General features: G+C 29.5%; 1 protein-coding gene across 1 annotated transcript in view; it reads right to left on the minus strand.

The window, feature by feature from the left end:
* Positions 1–2,258, minus strand: part of LOC100159293 (CG17180-like) — a 24,617-nt gene extending 22,359 nt beyond the window's left edge. The window contains 1 exon segment of the mRNA NM_001161922.1: positions 2,094–2,258. The gene's annotated coding sequence lies outside the window, so the exon portion shown is untranslated.
* Positions 2,259–7,356: the final 5,098 nt, after the last annotated feature.

The raw sequence follows: 7,356 nt of genomic DNA on the forward strand, positions 1-7,356 counted from the left end.
ACAAAAAATTAGGGGTATGCATTTTTTTTTGTATATTTTGCTAATTATAATATGAACAAACTAATAGGTTAGGTTAATAAGTCAATATATATATGTATATTTAGTATTGTCTATAAAATGTATTCAATTTTTTTGCATTTTATACTCAATTGTTTAATACAGGTATATATTTCATTTTCTAAAGATTTATGCAAAGTAGCAAAAAGCATATTTCTTTACTATTTCTTTTATCTACTATAACAAAACTTTTTGTTATGGCCAGACTTCATTAAGCGCTACTATGACATACTACTATTCTTGTCCAACCAGTTTTCTACCATATTTTATTAATATTATAGTTATTTGATCGTAATAAACTATAATGTAACTATTATAATTAATAAGTTATGATTTTTGCATATTTAACACTTTGGGGTGCATATTATAACAATTTTTACTTCCAACTTTCAAGTCTTAAAAGTTAGTAATGATAAATGAACATCCATAGAAATTTGTTTAGTTATTAATATAATATCAATTTTATTTTACCTCTGTCACTAAATTTGCATTCAAAATTAAAGAAATATCTAAACAACAATAATTAATATACTTAATACCTCAATTTATTAATGTACAGTCTAGTAATAACACTTTATTTTTTAAATATTTTTGGAAAAATGAATTATATGAAGGTAATTATACTGTAGGTAATTAATTACCTATTTTAATATAAACTTTTACCACCTACTATAATATAATTAAGTTTAGTTTATCCAACATTTTAATAATACTTTTATTAATGAAAAAAAAACATTAAGACAAGTGTTGACATTAAAATATGTCAAAGAAATTTATACTTTTGAGTTAAATAAAATACCAACTATTTACATCATAATTTTTGAATGATTTTAATACATTAATTGTTACGTATGATGTCAAAACAACAATAATAATACATTTTTAGTTTTTATAAATCATTAAAATGTTTAGAAAAATGGCCAAATGATAGGTATATAACACATAATTAAAGTAGCAGTCTAATTAATTGTATACTTAATAGACTTACAAAATATAATTTCACCTATTTAACACATCAGTTGTATTATCATTAGGAACATCAATTAGAAAAACAGTATCAATATTTTCCAGCGTTTGTCTAATAGTCGTTTCAAATTGCTTACGATGAATTGCAAACTCCATGAGATCCTTTGGTTTTGCGTCGAACCAAAATTTGTCAAACTTCCAAAATAAGTAACAATAGAACTCGTTGAAATCTTCATATTCAGGGGCATTGCGCTTATTATAAAAATGAGTCTTGGCTGAACCATCAACGACTAGTCCTAATGCCATACTCGTTAAATTTATTCCAACAATTGCAAACGCATACCCATGGATTGGATGCATTGAATGTGATAATGCTTGTCTGGCCAAATGGGTATATTTTGATGCAAAATACACCAAATTATCCAGCCCTAATGTTCCCATACCTCGAAAATCAGTTTTTGGGTCATCTCCTTGGAATCCAATGTCCTGCCACTGTTTGGTTACCCTATTTTCTAGACGATCATTTGGCATCAATTCATCCCATAAAAGTAACAACGATTTTTCATGCACATCGTTGGTACAATCATATTGAATGGCAGCACTTGTCTTAATCTCTTCTACTAGTTGCATATATGACCATATATTGTTCACACATTGTCCAAGGGCATTGTTAAATCGTTCATACTCACACGGATCAATACGCTTTACGCGTGTGATTGTCGACACGGCATTTGGTATCTGAATGGAACGTCCCAAATAGAAACTTCGGTCTGATGCACGAGCGTCTAACACAGTGAGCAGACCGCGTATTTGCGGCCTGTTGGAATCGCGCAAAGATCGTTCTACATTTAGCGTTCTGCGAGCGCCTGCCGGCTGCGCATAACATATGCGTTGCAGTTCGCAGAGCTTAGTGGTCTGGCGCAAGAACCATTTGATCACTTTCCTCAAATACCAATAGATATAATTCCGTACTAAGTATAACCACATGACTACGGGCGGATAAAAGTCGTACAATATCGGGTTATGACTTAGAGTTCGTTATATAATAGCTTTGTGACTGGGTAACTTACCAGTAGAGGATTGTGCATGTCGATTGTCGAGTGAGGCTGGACAGGCCGGTCTTAAGTGCACGTGACGTCTCCTCTCGGTTGAAAATTGTTTACGACGATTAACAAGAAACGTAAAACGTTCGAATTCCGGTACGGCCCTGGGCTGAACACGAAATGTGAAAACTCAAGAGCTAAGACGGACGACAGTCATTATAATGTATAAGTAAGTATTAATTATTATTATTTATTTTTAATAATATTAATGATGTAGAATAGCTGTCGCGGTTGCAGGTACCTACAACACTACCCTACCCATCCACGTCCTATCAGAATGAAAATATGAAACGGACACGATATCGTTTTTAGATAACACACAGTGTCGCCGAATATTAGATCAAAGCTTTTTTACACCCAACACTGCGGTCGTGCACTATAAATACGTCCCGTGTACCGACCCAACTTTTTGATCCACAGAATTTTCGATTCAACATTTCAGATCAGGCGTGATTATCTATTACGAATGTAGGTAACTGCAGCTGTTTTAGCTGTTTTTTTTAAAGTCTACATATTAATTTATAATTCAACAACACGAGTCGGTTTAATATGGCCCCCCGGCCCCCGACGGAGTATCGATGTCTTGGAGAGAGAGAGGGAGGTTTCGATGAATTTTGCGGTGACTGCAGGTAAAATACATTAGCCCCTGCCACAACCACAAATACATAATTATATTCACCGTCAAGCAGGGTTTTCACTATACCGTGCTACGTAGAATTAAATATGTAATATAATATTCAACTTAGAGGTAACGACGTGTTACCAATATTTTATTGCCTACATATTATCAACTTCACACTTCCATTACCTACAGATTCTCCCGATGACAAAATTATCTACTCCTAACACAAAAGTCCAATCACAGCTGGTTTTAATAATGTACAAAATCATCTAGACCTCATGGCATCTGGTTACACTAAATGGAAAATAAAAATTAATCATGGGAAATATTCACATTTGACTTTCAACTTAAAAAGAGGAATAGTATCACCTGTCGTCTTAAATAGTCACAACATCCAAAAATCCACAAGCACTCGCCACTTAGGAATTAGTATTAACCCTACACGAACGTCTAACATGGGCTATACCTCAAATCACACCCTTCATACTGATTTAAAAATAAACTGAGTAGAAGGAACCTCAAAAGTACTATATGTACAAACGTTTCGGTGCATTCGAATTGCATGCCAAAAAAATAAATATAAATCGGAATGTTCAAATTGCGTGCAGTCTCTTGGAGGGATCTGTCCGAATTGCATGCCATCTCTTAGAGGGGTTTATCCGAATAAAAGATTTATAATACTTCAGGGTTCTCTATTTCGAGATCAGTGTATAATTATTCTCCAGTACATTTCATTGAACACCTCTTAGTACACCTCCAGGTTATTTTTGATATGCCAATATACTTTACAACATATAAATAACCTTTGTAACAACCTTTGTTACCATCTTTATTTGATGATATTATTATATTTTGTTATAGCCTATAGGTACGTGTGTTCACATTTATATTTATATTTCTGGGCTTTTTTTCTTGGTGTATTTATTTTTTTGGGCTTTTTTCCGTTAAGTCTTTTTCTGGGCTTTTTTTCCGCCTACCGAATAAAATGACTAAATAACTTACTTTTCGACTGGAGGATTGGGATTTTGTTACATTACAATAAAATATATAAAATATATTGTAGAAGGTGACACTGTGAATAATAATCATTAAATAAAACTATATTTTTTTTCATCGACAACAAAGGCCATTAGTTAAATAAAACTGTTGTAGTTTAGGGTAATCAAGTGAATGTATTTTACATGTTTACATACACGGAAAAAAATTACTATAATATTATAGTTAAATAAATTATAGTAGATATAACTATTTAATAGGTAAAATAACTAAAATGATTAACTTATTATGACTATGTAAATATAGTTATATGTAAGGCTGGGATTTTAATGCCCTAAAAAACTTTAAAAATGCCCTTAAAAAAATGCAAAAATGACTAAAAAAACTAAAAAAATGCATTTAAATTATATTTATTATAGGTTAAAAATTAGAAAAAAAAATTTAAATTACACTACAGTATTTTTTTTTGTTTATTGTACGTTGTTACTTCTTTAGTTTTTTTGTGCTTCTGTTTTCTTATTCAATAATCATTCATTCTAAAATAATAATTTAAAAAATCCTAGCTATGATGAAATATATGAATATATGACACTATATATAATTTATTATTCGTACCGTCAGCAGTTTGCCGAAAATTTCTTGTGCATCGCAACAATTTTCGTTCATTTTATGAAGAAATTGTGAAAAATGCTCTAAAAACTAAGAAAATGCACTAAAAACGTCAAAAAATGTCCTAAAAATGCATTTATGTTTAATTTTGTCAAAAAATGCAAAAAAATGCAAAATAAAAAATACTTTAAAATAATCAGTATCACCCAAAACACATTTTATACTTACGGATCAACGTTTCAAAACATCAGAAAAAAAGATGCCTTTGCATCAAAATCCCAGCCCTATATAACTTATATGTTATGGTAATGTTTACTATTTTTTATAGTTTAATGTAGTTTTTAATGTTTGAATTAACTTAAAAATATAGATAAAATAGCATATTTCAGTTCAAATAACTATAATAACTATACTATAATATTTTAGTCAATCTAACTAACCTTATAGGTAGCTATATTCCTATAGCAATTATAATGTACAGTCAATCCTACTATTTCTATAGTACAAACAACTGTATGGTTTTTTTCCGTGTAGTATTTCAAATAAATAATATTATTTTTAAATTTGGTGGTTTTTTTTGACATTTCGGGCACACAATATTACAATTTAAATATCAAAATAATATATAATAATAATTCATAATAATTCAATATTTACACGGATATAAAAATATTTCAATCTAGAAACTAATCATTAATCAGTTGTAACAACCATACATAAAAGAGCGTTTCTATACATGCATTTTTTTAAAAAAAATTAGGAAAGTCCAAAAAAAGTTTAAGTTGTTTAAATGCATAAGTAAATAAACGTGTGGTTCACGGCATGCAATTCGGACAAACCCTTCTAAGAGATAGCATACAATTCGGATAGACCCCTCCAAGAGATGGCATGCAATTCGGACAAACCCTTACAAGAGACGGCATGTAATTCGGATGCAGCCAAACGTTTCTGCTCTCGACTAACAACCCATCCATATCAGCGCTAAATGCCGATACCATTCCTGGGAATCTTTATCGCAGACTAAAGAGATCATGGTGTCGCGGCGTTGCAGATAGGCTACTTTATGTACGCTATTATTGGATATCTGTCCACGTCTTGTCCAGCACTCATAATATCATATTTTTTCATTAGTATGCCTAATACAAATATGAGATATTGGAAAAAAATATAAACAGTAAGCAATATTTATTCAACAAAGGATATTTATTTATATTTATCCTCCTACTTCAGCAGATTAGATCTGGTCAATTTTTTTCTGCTACCTATACCTACTTAATTTGATCGAGAATGTGATTTGTGGTGATTTGAACAATTTAGAGATTAATATTAATCCATCAACATTAATAATTTTCAAAACTACTAATATTTAAAAATTGTGTAAGCATGCAGTATATAAATACTACGGACTTAAGTACTTACTTATCATTTTTGTACTTAATGTATATGTCGCATCCACATAGTGAAACCACTCATTTCATGAAATGGACATTACCTATTTTGTGTACTTTGTGTAATAGTTGTAAAACAAAATTGTTATGTTATGTAGTAATTAATAATTATATTATATCATAGTATAGTATAGTATAGTCAATTATAGTCAATAAATTATATCATATTACATTATTTTATTATTTTATTTTTCATAAACCATACGTACCTATATTATATTTTATAAACAACAGTGTAACTAAATTAAGTGTTATAAAAAATTCATGAATTTAACTATAATTATAATATTTAACTACCTATATTTCTCTATTGTTTTATTAACAAAATAATTAATTTATTAACTTAAACATACCTTAAACGGTTCAAACTATACCTATACATTTTTTCCTTATTATTTATTTTTCATGACGATTGATTATGACATCGACTGTTACATTGCATATTATTTTTAAAACAAGCACACCTACTTGATTGGCAAGGATTTTTTGCCTTATATCTAGGGCGACCATGTACGATATCGTGTTATACAACACATTCTGGCCAACGGTCTTTAAGTTCGTTGATTACTGAATTTACAAATTCACGGCCATTGTCACTCTATAATATTTTTGGACAATAGCAATGCAAGCACAATAGTAACTGTGTTATACACAAACACTCACTTTTTTTTTTTTTTTTTTTTATTTTTACAAGTAATATACAATCTGTATTCTAAATACAATAAGAATATATGCTAAGAGTAATATAACAGGAAAATAATTTGATGAAAGGAGCCACCCATTGATGACACTTTCTGAAACAAACACTCACTAAATGTTATTTTTTGAACAACGGAATTTTTGAATATCGGATGTGGAATTACCGAAATTAAATTTGAAATCTCTCTAATAGCCTCGTATAATATAGATCACGGATAAATTATTATTGTCTTTATTGATATTGAAAAGTATGCTTTGTAACAGTCAATGTCATAATCAATCGTAAAAAATAAAATAAAAATATTTGTAATGTAATATGACGTAATTGGTATATTTTTGTTCATAAAACAATATATAAAAGTATAGTTATAATTATTTATGAAAAATAAAATAATGCAATATGATATAATTGATTGACTATAATTTACTATACTATACTATACTATGATATAATATTATAATATAATTATTTATTGCTACATAACATAACAATTTTGTTTTACAACAATTACACAAAGTACACAAAATAGGTAATGTCCATTTCATGAAATGGATGTCCATATAATGTATTTTCGTCAAAATTCACGATCTGGACAAATTTCACTAACTGGGTATCCAGTTCATGAAATGAGTGGTTTCACTATGTGGATGCGACATATATAATTCTAGGCACTCCTGGTAGAAATTTTGTATACAGGATAAAAAAAAAAAAATAAATAAACACCATTGTAAAACCACTATAATTTCCTTGCTCCTCTCAGAATCTAAAAATTGTAATACCTACTTTAGAAATAATAAACTGATTAAACCAGTCCGTCGATGATAGATATTTTAATATTTTAAAATTCCACATTTC

This window comes from Acyrthosiphon pisum, chromosome A2 (assembly GCF_005508785.2).
Source record: "Acyrthosiphon pisum isolate AL4f chromosome A2, pea_aphid_22Mar2018_4r6ur, whole genome shotgun sequence".
NCBI classification, from domain to species: Eukaryota; Metazoa; Arthropoda; class Insecta; order Hemiptera; family Aphididae; genus Acyrthosiphon; species Acyrthosiphon pisum.